Below are 27,564 nucleotides of genomic sequence, written 5' to 3' on the forward strand. Positions count from 1 at the left end.
GAGGGGTTGAGGGTGAGTGAGGGTGAGGGTGAGGGTGAGTGAGGGTGAGGGTGAGGGGGTTGAGGGTGAGGGGTTGAGGGTGAGTGAGGGTGAGGGTGAGGGGTTGAGGGTGAGTGAGGGTAAGGGGTTGAGGGTGAGTGAGGGTGAGGGTGAGGGTGAGTGAGGGTGAGGGTGAGGGGGTTGAGGGTGAGTGAGGGTGAGGGTGAGTGAGGGTGAGGGTGAGTGAGGGTGAGGGTGAGTGAGGGTGAGGGTGAGGGGTTGAGGGTGAGTGAGGGTGAGGGTGAGTGAGGGTGAGGGGTTGAGGGTGAGTGGAGGGTGAGGGTGAGTGAGGGTGAGGGTTGAGGGTGAGTGAGGGGTGAGGGGTTGAGGGTGAGTGAGGGTGAGGGGTTGAGGGTGAGTGAGGGTGAGGGTGAGTGAGGGTGAGGGTGAGGGGTTGAGGGTGAGTGAGGGTGAGGGGTTGAGGGTGAGTGAGGGTGAGGGTGAGTGAGGTGTGAGGGTGAGGGGTTGAGGGTGAGTGAGGTGAGGGTGAGGGTGAGTGTGGGTGAGGGGTTGAGGGTGAGTGAGGGTGAGGGTGAGTGAGGGTGAGGGGGTTGAGGGTGAGTGAGAGTGAGTGAGGGGTTGAGGGTCAGGGGTTGAGGGTGAGGGGTTGAGGGTGAGTGAGGGTGAGGGGTTGAGGGTGAGTGAGGGTGAGGGGGTTGAGGGTGAGTGAGGGTGAGGGTGAGGGTGAGTGAGGGTGAGTGAGGGTGAGGGTGAGTGAGGGTGAGGGGTGAGGGTGAGGGTGAGTGAGGGTGAGTGAGGGTGAGGGTGAGTGAGGGTGAGTGAGGTGAGTGAGGGTGAGTGAGGGTGAGGGTGAGTGAGGGTGAGAGTGAGGGGTGAGGGTGAGGTGAGTGAGGGTGAGGGTGAGTGAGGGTGAGTGAGGGTGAGGGTGAGTGAGGGTGAGGGGTTGAGGTGAGTGAGGGTGAGGGGTTTGGAGGGGCTGAGTGAGGGGGTGAGGGTGAGGTGAGGGTGAGGGTGAGGGTGAGGGTGAGTGAGGTGAGGGGTGAGGTGAGTGAGGGTGAGGTGAGAGTGCGGGTGAGGGTGAGTGAGGGTGAGGGTTGAGGGTGAGTGAGGTGAGGGGTGAGTGAGAGGTCGAGGTGAGTGAGGGGTGAGGTGAGGGTTGAGGGGTGAGTGAGGGTGAGGTGAGGGGGTTGTGGGTGAGTGAGGGTGAGGGTGAGTGAGGGGTGAGGGTGAGTGAGGGGAGGTTGAGGGTGAGTGAGGGTGAGGAGTTGAGGTGAGGTGAGGTGATGAGGGTGAGGGTGAGTGAGGGTGAGGTGAGGGTGAGGGGTGAGTGAGTGAGGGGTGAGGGTGAGTGAGGGTGAGGTGAGTGAGGGTGAGGTGTGGAGGGTGTGGGGTGAGTGAGGGTGAGTGGGTGAGTGAGGGTGATGAGGTGAGGGTGAGGGTGAGTGAGGGTGAGTGAGGGTGAGTGAGGGTGAGTGAGGGTGAGGGGTTGAGTGTGGTGAGGGTGAGTGAGGGTGAGGGGTTGAGGGTAATGAGGGTGAGGGTGAGTGAGGGTGAGGGGTTGAGGGTGAGGGGTTGAGGGTGAGGGGTTGAGGGTGAGTGAGGGTGAGTGAGGGTGAGGGTGAGGGGTTGAGGGTGAGTGTGAGGTGAGGTGAGGGTGAGTGAGGGTGATTGAGGGTGAGGGGTTGAGGGTGAGTGAGGGTGAGGGTGAGTGAGGGTGAGTGAGTGAGGGTGAGGGTGAGTGAGGGTGAGGGTGAGGTGAGGGTGAGGGGTTGAGGGTGAGTGAGGGTGAGTGAGGGTGAGGGGTTGAGGGTGAGTGAGGTGAGGGGTTGAGGGTGAGTGAGGGTGAGGGTGTGGGTGAGTGAGGGTGAGGGGTTGAGGGTGAGTGAGGGTGAGGGTGAGTGAGGGTGAGGGTGAGGGTTGAGGGTGAGGGGTTGAGGGTGAGTGAGAGTGAGGGTGAGTGAGGGGTTGAGGGTGAGTGAGGGTGAGGGGTTGAGGGTGAGTGAGGTGAGGGTGAGTGAGGGTGAGGGTGAGTGAGGGTGAGGGGTTGAGGGTGAGTGAGGGTGAGGGTGAGTGAGGGTGAGGTGAGTGAGGGTGAGGGTGAGTGAGGGTGAGGGTGAGTGAGGGTGAGGGTGAGTGAGGGTGAGTGAGGGTGAGGTGTGAGTGAGGGTGAGTGAGGGTGAGGGGTTGAGGGTGAGTGAGGGTGAGGGTGTGTGAGGGTGAGGGTGAGTGAGGGTGAGGGGTTGAGGGTGAGGGGTGAGGGTGAGTGAGGGTGAGGGGTTGAGGGTGAGTGAGGGTGAGGGTGAGTGAGGGTGAGGGTTGAGGGTGAGGGTTGAGGGGTGAGTGAGGGTGAGGTGGTGAGGGTGAGGGTGAGTGAGGGTGAGTGAGGGTGAGGGTGAGTGAGGGTGAGGGGTTGAGGGTGAGGGGTTGAGGGTGAGTGAGGGTGAGGGGTTGAGGGTGAGTGAGGGTGAGGGTGAGTGAGGGTGAGGGGTTGAGGGTGAGGGGTTGAGGGTGAGTGAGGGTGGGGTGAGTGAGGGTGAGGGTGAGTGAGGGTGAGGGTGAGTGAGGGTGAGGGTGAGGAGTTGAGGGTGATGTGAGGGTGAGTGAGGGTGAGGGTGAGTGAGGGTGAGTGAGGGTGAGGGTGAGTGAGGGTGAGTGAGGGTGAGGGTGAGTGAGGGTGAGGGTGAGTGAGGGTGAGGGTGAGTGAGGGTGAGGGTGAGTGAGGGTGATGAGTGAGGGTGAGGGTGAGTGAGGGTGAGTGAGGGTGAGTGAGGGTGAGTGAGGGTGAGGGGTTGAGGGTGAGTGAGGGTGAGTGAGGGTGAGGGTTGAGTGTGAAAGAGGGTGACGGGTGAGTGAGGGTGAGGGTGAGTGAGGGTGAGGGTGAGTGAGGGTGAGGGTTGAGGGTGAGTGAGGGTGAGGGTGAGTGAGGGTGAGGGTGAGTGAGGGTGAGGGTGAGTGAGGGTGAGGGTGAGTGAGGGTGAGTGAGGGTGAGGGTGAGTGAGGGTGAGTGAGGGTGAGGGGTTGAGGGTGAGTGAGGGTGAGGGTGTGTGAGGGTGAGGGTGAGGGTGAGTGAGGGTGAGGGGTTGAGGGTGAGGGGTTGAGGGTGAGTGAGGGTGAGGGGTTGAGGGTGAGTGAGGGTGAGGGTGAGTGAGGGTGAGGGGTTGAGGGTGAGGGGTTGAGGGTGAGTGAGGGTGAGGGTGAGAGATGAGACGGTCTTTGAGGCGCCTCTGCTGTATTTGCATTTGGTAAAACAGCCTTAATGATGTGTTGAGAGGCGCCCCCCTGCCATTGTTGCAGGCCGCCGTGTGGGGGCCTGCTAAGTGTACGGGGAGGGGGCAGCAAGCACAATTTATGGTGTCTAAAGCGACCCTTTCCTGAGAGACAGCCCTGGAGACAGAGGATGTTTATTTCAAGGAAGTCCAGCGGCCTTCGCGTCTGGGCAGCATTTAGTAAAAAAACAAAAAAAAAAAGTACAAATATTTAGAAGCATTTACATATGCATTTAATCCATCGTGCAAGTCTCTCATTGCACGCGGGTGGAATGTTTGTCTACTTGCTGTTTATTTTTGCCATCAACAGATGCAGGGAGGGTGACGCTCTGTGAAGGAGTGCAGCGTGGGACCCGTGGTGTACGTGGCTGTTAAGTAATGTTTCGGCTGAGATAACATTGCAAAGGCTGACGCATGGATGGTTCAAAACAGGCGCAATAACAAAACGTGAATAGTGCGCATATAGTAGTTACTGCAACAAAACCTACAAAACCGCATAAAACCTAATTTAAAAAAAAGAAAAAAGAGACAGGCTGTTATAAACAATGGAATTTACACACGTGCTTGTTGGTGATGTATTCGCCTACATCACTTATAAAACAAGACGGATTGAAGGCAGAGAAGGGGGGGAGGAGAAATGCGACATGGCGGGCAGGGGAGGGGGCGGAGTGGGGAGAGGGTGTTAAGCAGCAGGGGCCTTTGAAGTGAAGCTAAGCTTCACTTCAAAGGTGTGGGAGGAGTGCGGCTGAGGGAACAGACGGCGATTTGATGATGTGCACGCGCATTTTAGGTCAATGCGCTTGCGCATTGACCTAAAAGCGCACGGGCACAGCACAAAATCGCCACAGTTAGGTAAACTTTGTTTAAAGCCCTATAGTCTCGCTTCTCTCAATGCGCATGCGCATTGATAGGTCACGAGACCTAAAAAGGGCATTTCTTTAACACGTGGGGGCAGATTTACGTTTCCTGGCGCATCCCTGCAAATCAGCAGGGATACGCCAGGAAAGATGCGTCACGCAAGTTTACCCGTGCGCCGCATTTACAATGCAAAACAACAGTTGATGGACAGAATGCAGAACAATGTCATACATTCACCCCAGTACAGAGATCTGGGCCTAAATCCATCGTTTTTTTGCTCACCATGCTATTCCAGTTTAGACCCAGCCATTTGCAAATCAGCCTTGACCCTGTGCCTCATGGGAACAGTCCAGCCCGAACTGCCAAGCCATGTCTTTCCTGGACCGGAATCAAGCATCCAAGGACCGGTTTCTGGCTATCAGCCGTCTTCAGCCTGTATAGCTTGACTCCAGTGGTGTGGAGAGCCTGGGACTCACGTCTGAGCATACCCAGCCCACTCGGGGTGACAAATGCAAAAACAACAGGTGATGGACAGAATGCAGAACATTGTCATACATTCACCCCAGTACAGAGATCTGGGCCAAAATCCATCGTTTTTTTGCACTCCACACCACCCCAGTTCAGACATGGCCATATGCAAATCAGCCTTGACCCTGTGCCTCATGGGAACAGTCCAGCCTGAACTGCCAAGCCACGTCTTTCCTGGACCGGAATCAAGCATCCAAGGACCGGTTTCTGTCTATCAGCCAGGATAGCTTGACTCCGGTGGTGTAGAGAGCATGGGACTCACGTCTGAGCATACCCATCCCACTCGGGGTGACACATGCAAAACAACAATGCAGCGCATCTGTCGTGGCGCAAGGATAAACAGATGCGTGTTGCATCTGCCGGCGTAAGGTTGACGCAGTGTTGGAGTTGCGTCGCGGACGCAACTCCAGCACTGTTCCAACCCTGCCTATGTCCAACATGGTGCGTCAAGCCTTATGCCTGCTTCAAGCAGGCGCAAAGTTTTGACGCAGCGGCGTCAGAAAAGTGACTGAGTGAAATTTTGTAGATTTCACTCAGGCACTTTTCCGAGGCGTTCCTGCGACGGAACGCACACCCTGGGCCGGAACGCCTATGTGAAACCTGACGCAGGTTTCATGTGGCGCACGGATTTACAATGTGACGCATCTTGACACATCTGCCTAGATGTGTCACATTGTAAAAACCCCGCAGCATGGCGCTGGCTTCACGCCGCCGTTGCGTCACAGAAGTGACGCAACAGCGGCGCAAAAGTGGCATACGTGGCTTGTAAATCTGCCCCAAGTAGTCTTTGACATTAACAGGGCACATCATACCACTGCACTGAGAAGTACTCACTAAAAGGCATACTTTCGTACAAGTGGTGCTCATACATGGAAGTACTTTCATACATGATCATGAAGAATCTTGTAGATTTCACTCAGGCACTTTTCCGAGGCGTTCCTACGACGGAACGCCCACCATGTGCCGGAACGCCCACATGAAACCTGACGCAGGTTTCCTGTGGCGCAGGGCTTTACAACGTGATGCACCTCCCTAGATGCGTCATGTTGTAAATACCCCGCAGCATGGGTCTGGGTTTATGCAAAAGTGGCGTACGGGGCATGTAAATCTGCCCCGTGGAGTCTTTGACATTAAAAGGGTACATCATACCACTGCACTGAGAAGTACTCACTAAAAGGGATACTTTCGTACAAGTGGAACTCACACTTGAAAGTACTTTCATACACGATGTTGAAGAAGAAACCTTTGCTGAAATAAAGGTGCACCGTACTCTGGTGTGAAGTGATCTTAAATCCTTGGGCACGGGTTGTGCTCCGTGACCAAATATAACCTGGATTCTGCCAATCCCCCATTCTGTAGTATCGTCAATATATAGCATGGATTCTGCCTATCGCCCATTCTGTAGTATCGTCAATATATAGCATGGATTCTGCCTATCGCCCATTCTGTAGTATCGTCAATATATAGCATGGATTCTGCCTATCGCCCATTCTGTAGTATCGTCAACATATAGCATGGATTCTGCCTATCGCCCATTCTGTAGTATCGTCAACATATAGCATGGATTCTGCCTATCGTCCATTCTGTAGTATCATCAATATATAGCAGATTGAGGAATACAAGAAATGAATTTGTTTTGTAAAACCATACCTGCTTCGTGAATCATATCCGCTCTTTTTTGTTGTTTTAACATGAAAAGTTCAGGAATGAAATGTAATGATATTTAATGACATTTTATAATGTAATGTGCTTTTATGAGGAATTTTTATTCTTCGAAATAAAGATTTACTGAACTGATAGCATGGATTCTGCCTGTCCCCATTCTGTAGTATCGTCCATACAGAAGTCCGAACAATGTATCAACCTATGGTGTCAAGAGCTGCCCATCTAGGGACGGAATTGCACAGCGTGGAACTGCGAAATCTAAGATCAGTTCCAGGTGCTGTGCATCACCGAATTGTGTGATCTTAGGCACATTATTTATTTTACCGAACCTCCTTTTTGTCGTTATCACACATGAAGGCTGTCCTGTTTTCAGTGTGTCCTTTCTGTGGATTTCAACGGTGAAGTTCTTGCTGATCAATGTTTATTTGATTTTCTGAACCTGCAATATAGAAAAAAGCTGTTTTTCCAGTGTTTACGAAACATGTTGTTCTTTGCAGTAGTTGTTACAAAGCACAGGTATAGTTTAAAGGAGTGCTCATGCAGGATATATGGTGCCTTCCACTTGCAGTGTGTCCAGTGAACTTATATTAGAGTGTTTTAAGCATAGAAAGCCTGTGTATGTCACACTCACTCACATCTCATTACACACGCTCACATCTCATTACACCCACTCACATCTCATTACCCTCACTCACATCTCATTACACTCACTCACATATCATTACACCCACTCACATCTCACTACACTCACTCCCATCTCACTACACTCACTCACATCTCACTACACTCACTCACATCTCATTACCCTCACTCACATCTCATTGCACTCACTCACATCTCACTACACTCACTCACATCTCATTAGACTCACTCACATCTCATTAGACTCACATCTCATTACGCTCACTCACATCTCATTAGACTAACTCACGTCTCATTAGACTCACTCACATCTCATTACCCTCACTCACATCTCATTACACTCACTCACATATCATTACACCCACTCACATCTCACTACACTCACTCACATCTCACTACACTCACTCACATCTCACTACACACACTCACATCTCACTACACTCACTCACATCTCATTACCCTCACTCACATCTCATTGCACTCACTCACATCTCATTACACTCACTCACATCTCATTACACTCACTCACATCTCATTAGACTCACTCACATCTCATTACGCTCACTCACATCTCATTAGACTAACTCACATCTCATTAGACTCACTCACATCTCATTACGCTCACTCACATCTCATTAGACTCACTCACATCTCATTACGCTCACTCACATTTCATTACACTCACTCACATCTCATTAGACTCACTCACATCTCATTACGCTCCCTCACATCTCATTACACTCACTCACATCTCATTGCACTCAATCACATCTTATTAGACTCACTCACATCTCATTACGCTCACTCGCATCTCATTACACTCACTCACATCTCATTAGACTAACTCACATCTCATTAGACTCACTCACATCTCATTACGCTCACTCCCATCTCATTACGCACACTCACATTTCATTACACTCACTCACATCTCATTAGACTCACTCACATCTAATTATGCTCACTCACATCTCATTACACTCACTTACATCTCATTGCACTCACTCACATCTCATTAGACTCACTCATATCTCATTACGCTCACTCACCTCTCATTACGCTCACTCACATTTCATTACACTCATTCACATCTCATTAGACTAACTCACATCTCATTAGACTAACTCACATCTCATTAGACTCACTCACATCTCATTACGCTCACTCAATTCTCATTACACTCACTCACATCTCATTAGACTCACTCACATCTCATTACACTCACTCACATCTCATTAGACTAACTCACATCTCATTAGACTCACTCACATCTCATTACACACTCACATCTCATTACGCTCACTCACATTTCATTACACTCATTCACATCTCATTAGACTAACTCACATCTCATTAGACTAACTCACATCTCATTAGGCTCACTCACACCTCATTACGCTCACTCACATCTCATTACACTCACTCACATCTCATTAGACGCACTCACATCTCATTACACTCACTCACATCTCATTAGACTAACTCACATCTCATTAGACTCACTCACATCTCCTTACACACTCACATCTCATTACGCTCACTCACATTTCATTACACTCACTCACATCTCATTAGACTAACTCACATCTCATTAGACTCACTCACATCTCATTACGCTCAATCATATCTTGTTAGACTTACTCACATCCCATTAGACTCACTCACATCTCATTAGACTAACTCACATCTCATTACACTCTCTCACATCTTGTTAGACTCACTCACATCTCATTAGATTCACTCACATCTCATTACGCTCACTCACATCTCATTACGCTCACTCACATCTCATTACGCTCACTCACATTTAATTACATTCACTCACATCTCATTAGACTCACTTCTCATTAGACTCACTCACATCTCATTAGACTCACTTCTCATTAGACTCACTCACATCTCATTACGCTCACTCACATCTCATTACGCTCACTCACATCTCATTACACTCACTCACATCTCATCACCTCTCTCGCTCACCCTTTCATGACTCTAGTTTACAGAACTATTAATTAATTAGAAAAGTAAGAGTGCTGTATTCAAATGTTTTAATAAACAAATCCCTGGGCACATTTGGAGGCCATTTAACTACTCCGTACTGAATATAATGACATGGTAGGTATAGTCAACCCTGCCAACAACATAGTATCTTGCAAAATCCTTCTTTGAAATTCACTAGATTTATTTATAATCCTACATTCTAAGACACTGAAGCTTGCTTTTCAAGCGTGCTTGCCACCGCTTTTCTAGACGTTTTGCCTGAATACACTGAGCTGCTGTTGTGTGGGCATTCATAGCTGGCAAGTGTCCCCATGGAAATGTCACACCTGTAACCGCTCTGAATGTTTAATAGACATCACATTGTGTTCTGGGACTTGACATTTTGCTTTAACTATGGGCCCAAAACCCCGGCAGGAAAGTGCAGCTGGGTAAAAAAGCCAGGATCTGCTGAAGGTGTCCAACACAGCAGTGAGATACCTTGCAGCTGTGAATTTTGTTGGCATGTCTAACGTATTGTCATGCTTTCCCCACTTTCCCATGCTCATGGTGACATCACTGTCTTTACAGGGACCTGTCACTACACTGTGCATGGAATGTTTGAAGCCTGGGGTGTTTGGCAGTGCACCTCCAGTCGATGCTGAGGGGCAGATTTTACCCGGTCCGGTGCATCTCTGCGAATCAGCAGGGATGCGCCAGAACACTTGCGTCACGCAAAAGCACCCGTGCGCCACCACTGATGCGCCACATTTACAATGCGGCGCGCGGATGGGCAGATGCGTGTCGCATCCCCCGGCGGAAATGCGGCGCATTGCTGGAGTCACGTCGCAAGTGCGACGCAGCTCCAGCAAGGCTCAGGGTTGGCCTATGCCTACCGTGCTACGTCACTCCTTATGCCTGCTTCAAGCAGGTGCAGGGTTTTGACGCAGCATGAGCGTAAAAGTGACTCAGTGAAATCTTGAAGATTTCACTGCGTCACTTTTACAAGGCGTTCGTGCGAGGGAACGCCCACCCTGCGCCAGAACGCCCACATGAAGCCTGACGCAGGTTTGATGTGGCGCAGGGGTTTACAACGTGACGCATCTCCCTAGATGCGTCACATTGTAAATACGGCGCAACATGGTGCATTGTTTACGCGGCCGCTGTGTCATAGAATTGACCCAACGGTGGAGTTAATGTGTCACAAGGGGCTTGTGAATCTGCCCCTTACTTGTTAGAAAGGGTCTGATGTATGAAAGGTTTTTACCTATTCCCCGTCTGTGGGCACCTCTGATAGTACACATTGGCCAAGACTATTCGGAACCTTTTCACCAATCAGTGAAAGAATTAGACATGTAAAAAGATCAAATAAGATTTCAATGTTCACAGATTCTCCACAGTGTATAAAATAATTAGATCACAACTAAAACATTCTTTTAAACCCTGCACCTTTAATCCAAGCACACACAACTGGAGGAAACAAAAGGAATAAGAAACAATATGTTAGTGACACCCATAAACAACAAACCGCGTGCAGAAAAATCTTAGACCGTCTTTCGTGCTGCTATAACAAAGTTCATTGCGTTCGCCTCTTCAGGAAGAAACACATTGGCTTTCTCTATCGCTTTACTTTCTTTGAATGACATTTTAGTTTGAGGTTGTTCCATTTTTTTTATATGTTTACACTGATGAAGCTTGTCTATATTCTGGTGAGGTTTTGTCAGTTATTATGGATTTCATCTTAAAATAGGATGGCCTCCGTATAAGAGAGCACATTTAAATTTGTGAGTTGCGACGTGTGCCGTACAAAAACCTAATTTCTGTTTGATTTAATAGCTTATGAACCTGCTTTATCTATAATAAGAATCTAGGCCGCATGGCGTACACTTGACCCCTATTTTGCCCCTTAGTTTACTAATAGTATTTTCATCACGGCGGGGGCTGGAATGTTTCTCAGTACATGTTTAAAAACTCTCACTTTTAAATACTTTTAAAATCAGAGATACAATCTAATATACTATGTTGAAATTCTTCTGCATGTTAAAAGAAAGAAAAATTTTGAATTTCGAAGACACCGTATCATATTCTAACATGAAGTTTGTTGCATGATTTACATAGCAAATATTTTCGAGTCTTTGGTCGTGCCTAAAGCCAGAGCCGCCCCTGGCTCCGCCCACCCAGTTCATTTTTTGGCTCACCCACCTCTACAAGGCGTTCTCATATGTCCGAATGAAGGGGTTGGCACATATGAAAGTGCCTTAGAATATGTGACCTCAGGATCACAAACAGGATTGCTTGCTGGCACAGTACACATCTTGAGTTCACATATTTGAAGGCCCTTCATATGTACTAGTGAAGACACTGGCATTAGAGGTGGATGAGCCTCTGGCTCTAAGAGCCTGTACATAAGTTGAGCCTGAAAAATAATTGTATTGCATGTAAATAAAGATCATGTAAGAATATGATAGGGTGTCCTGAAAATTCCAAAAAGTGTATTTCTTTTTCACGCGGAAGCGTGTCACCTTAGCACATCAGATGATATCATTGCATCAAGAAGTATTATGAAAAGTTGGAATTTTCAATAATGAAATGAGCAACATTCCTGCCCCAGTTGGTACAATACTATTAGCGAACTAGAAGGCAAATGGGGGGCCATGTGTACCCTACATGTAGACTCGATATTTCTCCAGAATTGGATCTTTTATATATTCACATGCTTGAATCATTCCCCGTCGTCCAGCTGGGAATCCTTGGTACATTAGAAATGCAGTATAGAGTGTGAAATATGCAGATAAATAGTGTAAAATGGCATAGGTCTAAAGCAACATAGTATATTTAGTAACACATCCACCTCATTTGAAAGAACCCAAACTTCAGCCAATTAGGTGGAAGCTTAATCGCTCCTACTCCCCCTAGAGGCCACCATGGTTCAGATTTCTACTGCATGTTGTGTGTGAGGGAGTATCCCATCAGAGCTCTGCTCTAACCTTTCAGCAAACCTGAAATTGTTACTATATTGGCCGTGGATTTGAACAAGCCCTGTCTTCGGCACTGTGGTACTGGGAGTTGTTTTAGGCTAATTTACTATATTGTCTGGACCATAGAGATCATTGGATATGACATTCAACTGTCACCATGGTTGACAGACAGAAGAAATCTCTATTTAAACCTTGTTATGTTGTGCAAACAAGAACATTCCTTTACACGGATGACCCACGCCTCAACGTATTTATTGCTTTTTATCCAGTTTATAAGTCATCAGAATGCAATATTTGTAAGTCTTTCTCAAGTAAAACACTTAAGGATAGAGAAGGAAGGTTGGCATGTATCTATATGGATAAAGAGAATTTTCTTTCTTCGAAGAGATGCCCCCTCTTCAGGGTTGGATTCTGTGAAAAGAGCCCCTCTAAGCACTTCCACAAAGGCAGTGCATAAGAGGAGGCTTGCATAGTTTTCTGAGCATGATTTATTTGATACTCCTATGGTAACAACCCAAATAAGTATGTCTCTAAGTACTACAGAGAGGATCTACCTGTTGTAAAGAAGTCAATTCCAAAAACTCATCTTCAAAGAAAACCTCGTCGACGATGAGACCGTCAGTGATATCAACTCTGTCGTCAAGCATCCCATTGATGACAACACCGTTGACGTCGAACATATCATCGTTGATCTCACCGTTGAGAGCCACTCAGTCAACAAAAACATATAAATGTTTTTTCACCATTAATGGTGACAAATCTACCTCCAGCTCAAATAAGTGGGAAAGTACTCGAACTGCCATGAGGCTGAAACCGCCATGATATTATAAAGAACCAGATGTGGTCCAAGTGCCGATGGCATTTTTGATCAATGTTGGAACAGATGATGGATACTTTCAACAAGTTATTACCACAGCAACCAACAAACAATCCTAACATAGGGTAACCTGCTACTCCCAATTTGCTGCTTTATTGGTTTCACCTCATCGGCAGCCATCACCCCTAACGCCTCCTCCTCCAACGCCAAGGAGATCTGTCAAGGAGGGGACACGGATGATGTTTACTCCAACGGTTCTGTATATTTTGATATCGATGAAGAGGAAGGCGAGCTTCCACCACATGGTGACACACTAGATGATAATGGGTGGGAATTCCTTTGTCCCATGTGGAAATGATGCTGGGCCAATTTCACAGGATTCTACAGATGATATCTCTAAATGTAATCCATTCATTGAAAGAGCTGCCAAGAAATTCAACCAACCAATGACGTTTGTAGATCAACCATGCCTTCTCTAGGACTTTAAAGACCAACCTTGGAAATCTGTTAAGTCGATACCCATTCTTAATTATGTCTGGTTGGAAGGTTTGAAATTATTGAAGAAACCTGTAATTGTTTTAGCAATAATACTGCATCTGGAGAAAAAAATATATGGCTCCAGCTTGCCTCACTAGTCATACCAAACCGGATTCAGCCATTTCTTCAGCAGCTCAGAGAAGAACGAAGACCCCAAATACACCATCTTCTAGTCCGCCGCACAAGGATAGCAAACGCATTGATAATCCGGGCTGAAGAATTTCGTCTATGACAGTAACCTCAATAAAGACAGCCCATGCCCTGGAAATTCTAGGTCTTTATAATCGCCAAATGTGGCACGACACAGCTCCATTACTGGAACTCACTCCTGAGAATAAGAAGGGACTGGAGCGAGCTGTCATAAAGGAAGGAGGGCTAACTTCTTCCTTCATTATTGACGCAGCAATGGATGCCTCGAACACAGGTTTTGGCCAATTGGCAGGAGGTACTGTACTGAGAACACAAGACTGGTTAAAGTCTACAGCCTTCTATACTGATATCCAATCAAAGACCCTAAATATGACTTTTGATGGTGTCACTCTTTTTGGTAAACATGTAGATGAAGCTTGGTTAGGTTTTAAAACTGACACTTACACTGCAGAGGCGTTGGGACTTTTGCAGTACTGCAGATTTGGGACGTCTAGTTTTTGTGGCTCAAGAAAATCACAAGATTTCAGAGCAGAATTCAGTCAATATGGAGGTCAGAGGCGTTCATATTATCCTCCGAGACAGTCTGGATACGATCAAGGACACTCCTTCAGTCGGAACCAAAGACATTCTTACGGGAGGTCTTCAGGAAGGAAGAGAGGTTCTTCACAGGCACGAAACAATGACAATCAGATCAGAGCTGACTGCCGGCTTGTACCCCCCTCTCCGTCTGGTCCACAGAAGTTGGCGGGAGGATTTCCCTTTTTGTTACGCATAGAAGAACATAACATCGAACAAATGGGAGATACAGATTGCCCAATCAGGCCAGAGACCCCAAGTTTGTCTGCCAAATAAGGAACATCAGCTTCATTTGAAGAAGCTTCAAATGCAAATCCTCATGCTTCTCCTCAAAGGAGCTATAGAAAGTGTCCCCAAATCACAAAGAAACCAAGGGTTTTATTCCAGATTCTTCCTAATCAAAAAGAAAGATCAATGGAGACCAATGCTCGACCTGAGGCAGCGGAACACGTTTCTAAAGAAACGGTAATTTCAGATGATTACTTTACAAGATGTCCCACAGTTGATGCAGAAAGGAGAATGTATGGCCTCCCTGAACCTTTTGAACGTATACTTCCCCTATTCATTGAAAACACAGGAATTACCTTTATTTCTTGGTAGCAGATCAACACTACCAATTCATGGCGCTCCGTTTATCAGTGCCTCAAATATTCACCAAATGCCTTGTCCCAGTTACTGCTTTTTTCAGACGAGAAGGTCACAGGTGTTTCAACACCTGGATGACTTGCTCAACAAAGCACCATCCAGGGAAGGAGCAAAGACTTCTAGAAAGGCTTGCACCAGCCTTTTTCTAAAGATTTTCTGCTGAACAAAGAGAAATCCTTATTGGAACCCCAGACGAAAATCTAATTTCTGGAAGCAAGACTCGACACTTAGGGGCCTATTAGGATGGTCCGCCACCCCCGAGGTGGAGGGACCGTCTGCAGGGGCAGCGGCGGTCTCTCCGTGCAAATTAGGATGTGACCGCCACCCAGGTGGTCACATCCTGTGTTTTTAACAATGCGGCGGGTGCTGCTTGAAGCAGCACCCGCTACAATGTTAAAACTGCAAGCAGTGCATGCACAAAGCGGCAGGCATCACGTTGCCTGCCGCATTGTACATGCAAATGCAGGGGGGTACCATAGGTACCCCCCCATGTGCACCCCCACCCCCCTTCACCCTGGGGGCCCGCAACGGCCCCCCAAAGAAAAGACTGTATGCCTTTTCGTGGCGGCATTGCCGCCGCGGAAAGGCGTGTCCCAGGGCAAATCCTAATATGGCTGGCGGTGTCTGATAGACACCGCCACCATATTGGAGCTTTTACGGAAAAGCGGCGGATGGTCTCCCCGTCTGCCGATGACCCCCCAGTCATCCTAATCTGGTGGGTGGTCTGCACACACACCGCAGCGGTGAATCCGCATCCTCCGGGCCGGCGGTGGCTTCCGCCGGCCCGGAGGATGCGGATTCACCGCAATCATAATCGGCCCCATAGTTGGGAAAAGCTTTTCCATCAACGGAAAGAGGGAGAAGGCTGCAGACTGTGGAAAGACTATTGCTGCAAGGCAATCAGTCTCAGTGAAGCAATACAAGCAAGCAGTTTTCTGCCGCTAAAGCAGCGATAATTATAACGCCATGCTTGATAATATGCCCCACGGTTTACAAGCATTCCTTCCCAGATTAGTGGGTCAACCAGTTGTAGTCAGGATGGGCAGGACAATGGCTATGTTCTACGTAACCAAACAAGGAGGAACACAGTACAATCCCCTTTCAAATGAGGCTCAGCTGCTGTGAAACTGGGCCATTTCTCACAGGATAGACATCGCTTTGGAACATCTGCCAGGCTGCCGGACGGATCAGGCTCATACGCTCAGCTGGCAAATGTCAGATTGTCACGAGTGGGAACTAGAACAGAAGTAGTTGATCTTCATTTTCGATCAATGGGGCCACCCTTCATCAACCTGTTTGCCACTCCGCCGAACAAGAAATGCCTATGCTTGTCATGCAGGTTTTGGCATCCAGTGGCGGTGGACAGTGCTCTTTCAATCATTTGGTCGAAGATATTTTCTTACGCCTTTCCTTCTTTTCTCCTGATCCTCAGGGTGTTGAGGAAGGTTAAGATAGATCATTGCACTCTGGTCCAATATTGGTACATAGAGCTATCGGTACGTCCAGCCATTCCTCTAAAGGTGCATCCCAGGATACTCCCAGGATACATTCCAGATATCACAGACAAATCTTTGTTCGCCATAAGTGTGGCAGGGTATGCTCAGACGTGAGTCCCTTGCTCACTTTGCCACTGGATTCAAGCAAGCCCGGCTGAAGTCGGCTGAAATGCCAGAAACCGGTCCTGGGAAGCTTGATTCCGGTCCAGGAAAGACATGGCTTGGCAGTTCGGGCTGGACTGTTCCCATGAGGCACAGGGTCAGACTGATTTGCATATGGCCATGTCTGAACTGGGGTGGCAGAGTGGGCTAAAGAACGGTGATGGATTAAACCCAGAACAGTTGACTGGGGGTGAGTGTTTGTATTGTCAACGCTCCGTCCATCACCACCTTTGGTTTTTCTTTGTGCATCCCAGGATACTTCCAGGATACATTCCAGATATCACAGACAGATTCTCCACTACAATCTCAAGTCCTTGAATTTTACAGCATGGCTCTAGACCACTTACAATTGGGCCATTTAGATGTACCGCAAGAATACAAAGGTAATCTAGCACAGGCTCGAGTCCCAGCGACTAATAAGGCTTACAAGGGTAAATAGAAGGGATTCTGTGTCTGGTGCAGGAATAATGGACATCATTCGCTGCAAATAAAACCTATTTAAATCCTTCCATATTTCCTAAATTTAGCCAAGAGTGGACTCAACTATTTTTCAGAAGGGGTCCATCCAGCTGCAGTCTTGAGATTTGGAAGAACTAAAACATTGTCTAGTCTATTTTCCCAAAGAATTATTAAACAATTTATGAAAGCGCTCTGGGCATTCCCACCTCTTTTATTGCATTTTAGTGATTCTTGCACTTGCTATACATATAACGGAGGGAGTAACTAGTCATAATATCAAATAAAAAATATAGAGTGGGCAAAATATCGAGTTTAGAATATCGAGTGGACAAGATATCGAACTTCTAAAATATAGTGGTTAAGAATATCGACATGCAGGTAAGAAATATTGTTTTTCATAATATCGAAGTTAGTAATATTGATTTCTTTTAGTGTTTTGTATGTTAGTATATGTGTTAAAAGTAGGTATTATTTTTGTAATGTATGTTTGAACCCGCTGAGGGCTTGCAGGCTTACTTCACTAGAGCCAGGGTTTACCACCACTGCGTTAGCTCGTGGAGTTCCTGTCCTAGATATGTGTCAGGCAGCTACATGGGCACTGCTGCTCATGTTCAAGAAGAACTACTGCCTCGTCAGTCAGATCTGGTGTGATGGGCAATTCGCTAATTCGGTTCTCCAGGACGTCTTAGTATAAACAGTCCGCAGACCAACCTCTTGGGAGAAACAGCTTTGTTATCTATTTCAGTGTAAAGATTCTGTGGCTAGACGTCTCCATCAGACGAACAAGTTACTTACCTTCGATAAAGCCTTATCTGGTAGAGACTCTATCTAGCCGCATATTCCTTCCTGCCATCGCAACCCCCCCACTTAGCGGTCTGTCAGATTCATCTCAAGAGGTCCCTGAGGACCTCACTCGGGCACACTGGTTCACACAACCTCTGTATGGCCCCGTGCTTCTGTCATGAAAAAATAGTCACAAACATGGGATCAGCATGCTGGGGTGGCATCTATATAGGCACAGCACACAACATTTCTGGCACGGACGACGCTGACAATGCCATGCGGAGCCGAACGACGCCAACCACCTGAACGATGCTACCCACCGGCGTGCAAGGGGACTGCTCAGATTTCGGTATTCAGTCTAATGCCTGGGTATAATTCTAAGGAAAGGAATCTGCAGCTAGAGCGAGTCTCTAGCAGATAAGGCATTACCAAAGGCAAGAAATGTGTTGTTTGTCTGATTAATATAGTAGCTTATTTCAGGGTTTGTTGAAGACATTTTGGGATAAATATTCAACAGAGAGTGTCCTAATGCTCTTTCAGCCATTTTCAATCTATCAGACAGTGCTCGCTTGTAAAGGCAACAAATGTAACACGCAAATATCATCTGACTGATCACTGATTGGTGGTTGTTTCTGGTGTTTCTATTGGGTTAGGGTTAATGTCCTCATTGGTTGGGTATTTGAGGGTTCTGATTGGTTTCTCGGTCTGTGATTCAATCATTGCAGGGTTGGGACTAGGGCTAGGGTTAGGATTTCTATTGGAAGTGGGGACTAAGGCTTCCTAAGTTATTGGTTGTTGGGAGTAGGGTGGGACTAGGGCTAGGGTTAGACCTTTCATTGGAAGTAGCGATCAGGGCTTCTGGTGTGATTGGTTGTTGGACCAGTTGTGGGACTAAGAGTAGGGTTAGGCTTTCTATTGGAAGTAGGGACTAGGGCTACCTGTACCATTGGCTGCTAGGACTTGGGTTGGGACTAGTGGTAGGGCTCTGGGACTAGTGGTAGGGCTAAGGCCTTTATTGGACGTAGAGATCAGGGTTTTTGAACTGATTGGGTGCTTGGACAAGGGTTAAGATTGGCTGCAAGGTCCTGGTCTCCTATTGGTTCTAGATGTTAGGGCTAGTGTTGTGATTGGATAGTGTTAGGTCTAGGGTTCCCATTGGCTGAAGGTGTCACCTGATTACTAGGCTACAAAAAAGGCCAGGCTTAGGGCGTCTCAGCCCGGGCGTCGAGGCTTAGGGCAGAGAGGACAAGAGTAGTTACCTGTTTGGGCCTGTTAAGGGCAGAGAGGACAAGGGTAGTTGCCTGTTTGGGCCTGTTAAGGGCAGAGAGGACAAGGGTAGTTGCCTGTTTGGGCCTGTTAAGGGCAGAGAGGACAAGGGTAGTTGCCTGTTTGGGCCTGTTAAGGGCAGAGAGGACAAGGGTAGTTGCCTATTTGAGCCTGTGCGAGACTGGACGGGACTAGGGCCAGAAATGCTGCTCTTTTTCTCATTTAACAATACCCAGCCCACACCATCCACAACCACAGAGCAACACACTCACACCAAATATACACCACGCACAACACTATGCACAGAATAATGTACCAGCCTGCACTACAAACCCAACCAAACCACATCTACACACCCTACTAACCCAACTACCACACATATCCACCATCACCCACAAGCAATACACAACTCTATCCTGTACCACTAACCAATACACTCATTACTAACACAACGCCAATCAACACCATAAATAACTACATCCCACTCAGACACACTCTCCCTGCTGTAATTACACCTAACAGTCCACCTTTTATCACTAACAAATATATAATGATCCTTCCATCAGTTGTCCAACAAACACCCTCCTCTCCCTTCTACCATAATAACACTAAAACACAACACACACACTGCACACCACCACACTTTGTAACTCTTGAAACAAACCAGTCTAAGATAAACACTCTCACCTCTACTTCATTCCCTCCTACACACAACATACACTGTACACATAAACACATCACCACCCTCTCCACGTCACAATACCAATACCACTACTATGATCACCAAAATAACCTTTTCTAGACTCTCTCCTGCTCTACCCCTCCTTGCATCATCTGACACCTCTTTTTACTACACCGATCCCCTAAAATAAACATGGGGACATTATTCAAACGGGAAGCTGACTGTGCCCTTTTCTTTCACCGAGCCTGTCTTTGCTGTGAAGGGACGCCTCGCCGGACCCGCTTCGCGGGTCCCGCAGCGCTGTTCATACCGCGCCAACACCACTGTGAAGGGGGTAGTTTGCCTCGACCGGCAAGGCTGCGAGCAACGTCAGGGACTCCGAGGACCAGGAGTCCCTGCGCGCCCTAATCGAACCAGCTGGGCTGCTCTCCCTGACGGCACCGGCCACCTGCCTATCACAACCCCTGCTATTTAAAGGAAGCCAAGATCCCGCTGCGCGTGAGCGCGCGGGAGCGACTGGGAGCGACCGGGGCTAAGCCCGGGCAAAGGGCGGGCCCTCTGAGGCCCTCGTAGGCCAGAGCAGGCCGGGCTGGGCCCATCTTCTAACTTCTGTAGATCGGAGCTCCTTGCTACAGGTTAGTTCAATGGCTACGCTATCCGATGAGGGGACACCTGGGAAGAAGGGAAAACTTCGCAATGGGTCTTTGGACAAATATTTCCCCAAGGTTTTGACTGAGGGAGACAAGGAATTGACCATGGCTGAGCGAAGGGCTGAGCGGCGACGCTCAGTGGAAAGCATGAAAAATAGAACCTCTACTGACATTGTTCCCCTTTCTATGTCTCAGGAGGGGGACCCAACTGACATTGGGATGGAAACCGTTAGTCATGAAGGTTTCCCTCTTCTGCTGCGTGACTGTACCCCCACCCCTTGTATGATCCCCGATCCTATTGTAATTGATTCTCCCACTCATAATCCCTCTGATATTACTATTCCTTTGAAGCCTAGGAAAACGAAACCTAAACAACTAGTGGTAGCCCAGATACATGGCCCACCACCGAGTAAAAAAAGGAGGAAACTAAGGGTGGGGCTAGGCAAAGTAAAAATTCCCCACTCAGACTTTGGCAAAGGGCCTAAATTATCCACAATACATGTAAGGGCACCGGTGGAGTTGCCAGCATCATTAACACTCGATGCACTAACACCAGAGGTTATTCCGCCCGATATGGTCCCAAACATAGTGGACTCTGATATTAATCGGGGGCCAACAACATCAAACAGACTGACCTCCCCTTCACTAATGGGGAATTTGGAATTTTTTATTGAGGTCCCTGCTCCTACCTATTACTGAGAGCATTAAGAAAGTCGAAATTAGACTGACATTAATAGAGTCTGCTATAAATAGTATGGCTACGTTAACCAAGGCCCAGGGGAGTGGGGGGGCTCAACCCAAATCTATCTCTAGGGTTTCGACTAACCAGATTGTTAAAACCCCAGCTAAAACCCCTACTGCCCCACTTCAGTTGTCTAAACAGACGGCACAGCCTCATGGTAGGGATGTGCCTGGTAATCAAAAACCAAACCCCTTAAAAAACTCAAATATTTTTATAATAGGGTCAGAGGGCGACTCTCAAAGGACAGCGCTAAAGGCACCTGTAGTAAATAATCGTGAGGGGCAGGGGGAAGGAAGATACACTAGAGGCCCTGTAACTAAGGTCCCACAAGTGGAGTTCCCCCACAAGCTGTGCCCTATGTAGTAGTTTTGACCGGGGTTCCGCCATTAGCAGAAAATAAGAAGGAGGGTTATGCCCAACTGAAAAATAAAATAATTCATTGGTTGAGGTCATACAGGCCCATAGCCCCAAATGTGGATGGTGATATAGTTCATGTTAGGCGGATTACTTGGTTGGGCAGCAGACGTAAAGACATTGAAGGGGATTTAGTGGAGGTCAATTTTAGAGATCCTCGGGCAGTAGATTACATTCTAAATTGGCCCAATGGAGGAGGGGGAAACTGTATTACAGCTAGGGCTTTAACCTACTTCTACCCGAGGTCGGTTTGGTACCCCCCCAACCACCGGGAATAGTTCTATCCTCCGAGGCCCAATCCTCAATTTTTAAATAGTAGGATCTATCCCTTATATGGCCAGTATTCCTCTCAGCCCAATGGTCAGTTTGGTTGGACCACGATTCCACAGAGACATTACCCAAGCCACAACAGTGGGATGGAGCATTTACGACCCTTCACCCCTCTGGATACTTGTAATAGGTTCTCGCAGCTCTCTGGTATGGAGGACTGCGATTGATGCCCACAGTCTAAGGAGGAGGGTTGTGGTCAACAAGGTGTGGAACCCCCGCAAGTTGGGGGAACTGACGACAAATGCCAGGAGGATACTCCAGTCGATCTTAATAAGATTAGTATCTGTTCGAACGTGGCTCCCCCTGAAGCCCTGGGTACGTTTAATACTGTTGACTGTATTGCACTCCCTAAGCATTCTAGTTGTGTGGGTAATATTTGTATGAATAATGTGGGTACTGGGGGGGGGGGAAAGGGTGTGCCTCCACCAGCCCCCAAGGGCCGCCAAGTAATACATCTGTTATCCTGGAACGTAGCAGGGCTAAAAAGGAAGATAGACATTCCTGAATGGCATGCATTCATCGAGAAGTTCGATGTCTGTCTGTTTCAGGAAACCTGGTGTCTGTTACCAATAGATAAACCCGGATATACTACTTTCTTTTCCCCAGCAATAAGTAGAGGGAAGGGCAGACCAGCAGGAGGTCTTCTTGTCTGGATAAGAATTGATCTGGATTGGGACATGATTATCCATGACCCTCAGTGTAGTGATATACTGCACCTTTCATCTAGGGGCCATATTGAGGGGAATAGGCTTGATCTATTTAATGTGTATGCTAGAGGGGCTGCGGGGGATAACACCTCTACAATTATAAATAGCTTAGATTCTGCTTTAGCTAATTGCCCTCCTGCAGCTAAAATTATTGTGGGTGGGGATTTTAATTGTACGTATGAACCCCTCCTTGGAGATGACCCCCTAGGCACTGAGGAGGAAGACTGTAGGTGGTCTATCCCACCTTTCTTAGTACCACCCATTCGAAAATGGTCCGCAAGGGCAATCCAAATGAATGCCCTTACCAGGGAACACAAACTTAGAGCTCTTAATGGCAGGACCCTGTCTGATAAGACAGGTGCAATGACTTTTAATAGGCTTATGGGCCCGTCCAGAATAGATTACATCTTAATGGACGTTAGTATGTGGTCTGACCTTATCGATATGGAGGTGGTACCTACTTTGGATAGTGACCATAACCCTCTATGCAGTAAGTTTAAATGGGGGAAATGTAAAGAGAGGGGGGCGTGTGCGCTATTGAAAATAACCAAGGAGATTATCCCTTATGAAAATAATCGAAGATTAAAATGGGAAAAGGCTCATTTAAATGAAGATCAACTAGGGACCATTAAATCCTTCGTTGAAGAGCTGCATCGAGATTTGGCGGTAAGGGAACGGGAGGATGATAGTGCCCCAAACCCTTCCTTCAGCCTCGATTCTGCTTATAAAGGCACGATAGATAAAGTGAGTCATTATTTTATTTCCAAAGGGAAAAATTGTAGACCGAACATCACACCGCCCATCTCTAGCAACCCGTGGTATTCGGCACAATGTAAGGGGAAAAGGAAAAAATTGACAGCTGCCCTACTCACAAAGAATCCAATACTAGTTAGAGCGGCTAGGAAGGATTATTTGAGAGTAATACCACTGGCTAAACGTGATTGGGAGGAGGAGCACTGGAAGGATATAACAGATGCTGTGAGCAAGAGGGATACGATGTTATTTTGGGATTTAATTAATAGAGCTAGACAGGGTAAATCCCTGTCTCTAGCAGCCCATATAACTAGCCAACAATGGTTTAATCACTTCTCAGCTCTATATGGTGGCAGTGAAGATATAACCTGTCCTATGGTGGTTAGCGGCGGGGGAGGGGAACCCCGCGGGGAGATTGAGTGTCTATTCGCGGCCTCTGAAGTAGCAGTGGCTATTAGACATTTGACCCCAAAGAAGGTGGCCGGCCCGGACGGGATCCTGGGGATCTCTTGATTGCAGAGCCCTTGGCCTGGGCCAATCTTATAGCCACTATAATGAATTTGATAGCAAGGGGCCACCCTGTGCCAGATTCTTGGAAGGGTGCCGAGGTGGTCACTGTATATAAGAAGGGGGCAAGAGATGACCCTGCCAATTACAGACCTATCAGTCTGATAGATATAATTCAGAAAGTGGTTGGCAGGGTCATTATCTCAAGGGTAGGTGATTGGATGGAGGATGAAAGTATTCTCTCTCATCTCCAGGCCGGATTTCGTCGGAAGGTGGGCACGATGGACCAGGTCTTTCGCTTATTTGGGATCTATTGGAAGACAGTTACCATCAAGAAGGGCAGCCTGTATATGGCCTTCATAGATCTCAAGACGGCCTTTGACCTGGTCCCTCGTGCTAAACTGTGGGAGATTCTGGAAAGCATGGGCTTCCCTGGTACACTTTTGAGACTAATTGTAAGGCTTCATGAGGGGACATATGCGAGGATCAGATGGGGTGCCCAGGGTCAATTGACAGATAGGGTACCCGTGAGGAGTGGAGTCCGACAGGGGTGTGTTATGGCTCCGACCCTCTTCTCCTTGTTTGTGAATGGAGTGGTGGACCACCTAAAAGGAGAAGAGACGGATGCTCCATCCCTGGCGGGGGAAAAGATCCAGACCCTACTTTTCGCCGATGACACCTTACTGATAGCTAAATCCCCGAATGGCCTGCAAAAACTTTTGCACCGATTTAGTTCATTTTGTACAGATAGAGGCCTAACCATCAACACCGCGAAAACTAAATTGATGGCCTTTTCGCCCTCCCAAAAATTTAAAAATAATTTTCTGCTTAATGGGGCCCCCCTGGAGTTGGTTGATGCATTCGACTACTTAGGGTTCCGGATAAATAGCCGAATGAATTGGAAGGATCACATGGCCAAAATGTTATTGGGCCACAAAAGAGTAGCTGGGGTGACCCTGCGAGAGTACCGGGAATCAATTAGCAAACCAGTGTCACCAGTTATGGCCATTTATGAGGGTCAGATACTCCCGGCTGTATTATACGGCTCCGAATTATGGGGGTTCGATAATGTTACTAAGTTAACCTTAGCAGAAAATAAGTTTTTGAGAGATGTGGTGGCCCTCCCCGTTTCCACCCCGCTGATCCCCCTGCGGCTAGACCTCGGTAGACGAGCCCTAAGGGATATAGTGAGGCTGCGCCCACTGCTCTTTTGGGTTCGCTTAAGAAGGACTAAGGAGCTGGCCAAATATGCTGAAGGTTTGGACGACCTAATCTCGCTTGATATTGGTAACAAAATTGGATGGTTAAATAACTTGAGGCACTTAGTCTCACAATTGGGGTTGAGAGATGTATGGGAGACCCAATCCCCCCCGTCCAAATTGGTGATCAAGAAACTATATTGGGATTGGGTACAGGCCGATGCAACACGCAGCATGGTTGGAGGCTCACTCACGGAGCGCTTTCTTGAATTCAAGTGGGCTAGAAAATTGGAACCCCTCTTTGACATCATAACTAAGCCGCTAGATAGGGCCCTATATCTAAAATTAAGGTACGGGACCCTCCCGGTTCATGAATTTACTACAAGATGGTCTAACTATGGTGGCCCATCGCGATCATGTCCGGGGTGTGCGGCCCCTAAAGAGACTGTGGCCCACCTATTCTTTGCCTGTCCCGCGTATAAAGTGGCACGGAACATCTGGTTGAAACCAGTTTGTAGGGGCTTGGGGCTGAGATGCCATAGATCGGCCTTACGAGTGCTCTCTTCGGATTCTTCATCTACCACACTGATTTGCGGGGTGGCAAAGTTTTTGAGTAGTGCCTGGCTTACACGCTCAAGAATTCTGAAAATTAACTCTAGGCCACCAATTGACCAGAGTAGAGATAACTGAAGGCCATCTACTTAAATGAATTGCTGAGTACCATTGCTTATGGCCCTTATCAACTGTATTGTCTTGTGCTCTGTTTATATTTTTAATCATGGTCTTCCTTGTTGATAGTCATTATTTTTAACTTGTTGAAATGTTTTTTTAAACAAATGTATATTGTATTCTTTTATGGTGATCAAGTTTTACTGAATAAAGATATTCATTCACATTTCTAAACTCTCCCCTCTGACTCCTTCCCTCCAAAACTCCTTTTTACTCATCCAAAAGCCTCTTCCTACTGCTAAGACTTAAAAAAAAAAAAAAATCCTTCACTCTTTTATCCCTCCACTATCCTTTTTCAATCAAAATTAACAGACTAACATGTTTACTTCTCAAATTCCATATTCCATATTCAACTATACTAATATACTGTCCAAATAACTGAATAACATATCCACTGCTCAAATTACTTCATATTTTTTTTACTATACTCATTTTCAACACTAATCCTTTATGGGTTCCGGAGTGGCGTGCTACTTGCCAGAAAAGCGTTCAAAACCCATCAGGGGTAACAAGTGCTATATGAATGCAAATCTTTCTTCCCCTTTTATCCCTCCGCGATCCTTCTCACTCAGTAACTGACTAATATCCACCACTGAAATTACTTCATATTTCACCATATTCATTCACCACTAATCCTTTATAGGCTCCCTGAATAGCGTGCGTCACCAAGCGCTATATAAATACAAACCTTTGTCCTCCTCTATCCTTCTGCTATCATTCCAAATCCAAATAACTGACTAACCTATCCACCACTTAAAATGTACTTGCACGTTTCACTATACTAATTCAACACTAATCCTCTGTGGGTCCCGGAGTAGCGTGCTACCCGCCGAAAAAAACGCTTCGACGCCTCGTCAGGAGTAGTGAGCGCTATATAAATGCAATTTCAATACAATACAATACGATACAATAATGACGAAACCTAAATAATCAGAAGTGATGGTTAAATACTACAAGTATATTCATGTGAGCTTGATTATTATATGTGCAAGAACAGAACATTATGAAAAAGTATATGCATTTGATTTGACTTTTGATTAATTCATTAGCATGCACAGGTAATTTACAAAATGCGAATTCATAGAAGCAGAATTCAAACCCTAAAAGGGAAGGCAAAACATGGTATTTGCTGCACACTGGCTCTAAATGGACTTTGTAAGTCCTATCAATCAATCAATCAATCAATCAGAGTACTTCTAAAGCGCGCTACTTACCCGTGAGGGTCCCAGGCGCTGAGGGGAGGGGGGGTGCTGCTACTGCTCGAAGAGCCAGGTCTTGAGGAGTCTTCTGAAGGTCAGCAGGTCTTGGGTCTGCCGTATGTGGGTCGGGAGGGTGTTCCACGTCTTGGCGGTGAGGTAGGAGAAGGATCTGCCGCCGTAGGTGGTTGGTTGGATGCGGGGGACAGCGACGAGGGTGAGGCTGGCGGAGCGGAGCTGGCGGGTGGGGATGTGAAAGCTGAGTCTGCTGTTCAGGTAGGCTGGTCCGGCGTTGTGGAGTGTTTTGTGTGCGTATGTGAGGAGCTTAAAGGTGACCCTCTTGTCGACGGGGAGCCAGTGTAGGTCTCTCAGGTGGGGGGTGATGTGGCTGCGGCGGGGGACGATAAGTCGGGCGGAGGCATTTTGGATGCGTTGTAGTCGTCGTAGGTATTTGGCTGGGATTCCTGCGTAGAGTTCGTTACCGTAGTCCAGTCTGCTGCTGACGAGAGCCTGTGTCACCGTTCTTCTTGTTTCAGTCGGGATCCACTTGTAGATCCTGCGGAGCATGCGGAGGGTGTTGTAGCAGGAGTCCTAGAGGGTCTTCATAGGCCCCAAAGGACCTTTATTAGTTCTAGAGGATGATTGTTGCCCCCACAGTGCCTTCACAAGCACTACAGGGTCTCCGCTGCTCATAGAAGATTTTTTATCTTCCTGGTGGGTGTTTGTTGAGTCTAGAGTTTCTTCACTTTCAATGCAGTATCTTCTCTGACCATAGAGGGTCTTTACTGGTCTTAGAGGATCTACACTGGTTTTATCTTGCCTCCACTGTTTTTAGAGGGTCTTTACTTGT

At 47.4% G+C, this 27,564-nt stretch overlaps 1 protein-coding gene across 1 annotated transcript in view; it reads left to right on the forward strand.

Moving 5' to 3' along the window:
* PTGES (prostaglandin E synthase) overlaps positions 1-27,564 on the forward strand; it is a 269,471-nt gene that overhangs the window by 195,850 nt on the left and 46,057 nt on the right. The gene's annotated exons all lie outside the window — the stretch shown is intronic.

The sequence above is a fragment of the Lissotriton helveticus genome, chromosome 5_1 (assembly GCF_964261635.1).
Source record: "Lissotriton helveticus chromosome 5_1, aLisHel1.1, whole genome shotgun sequence".
In the NCBI taxonomy this organism is placed as follows: Eukaryota; Metazoa; Chordata; class Amphibia; order Caudata; family Salamandridae; genus Lissotriton; species Lissotriton helveticus.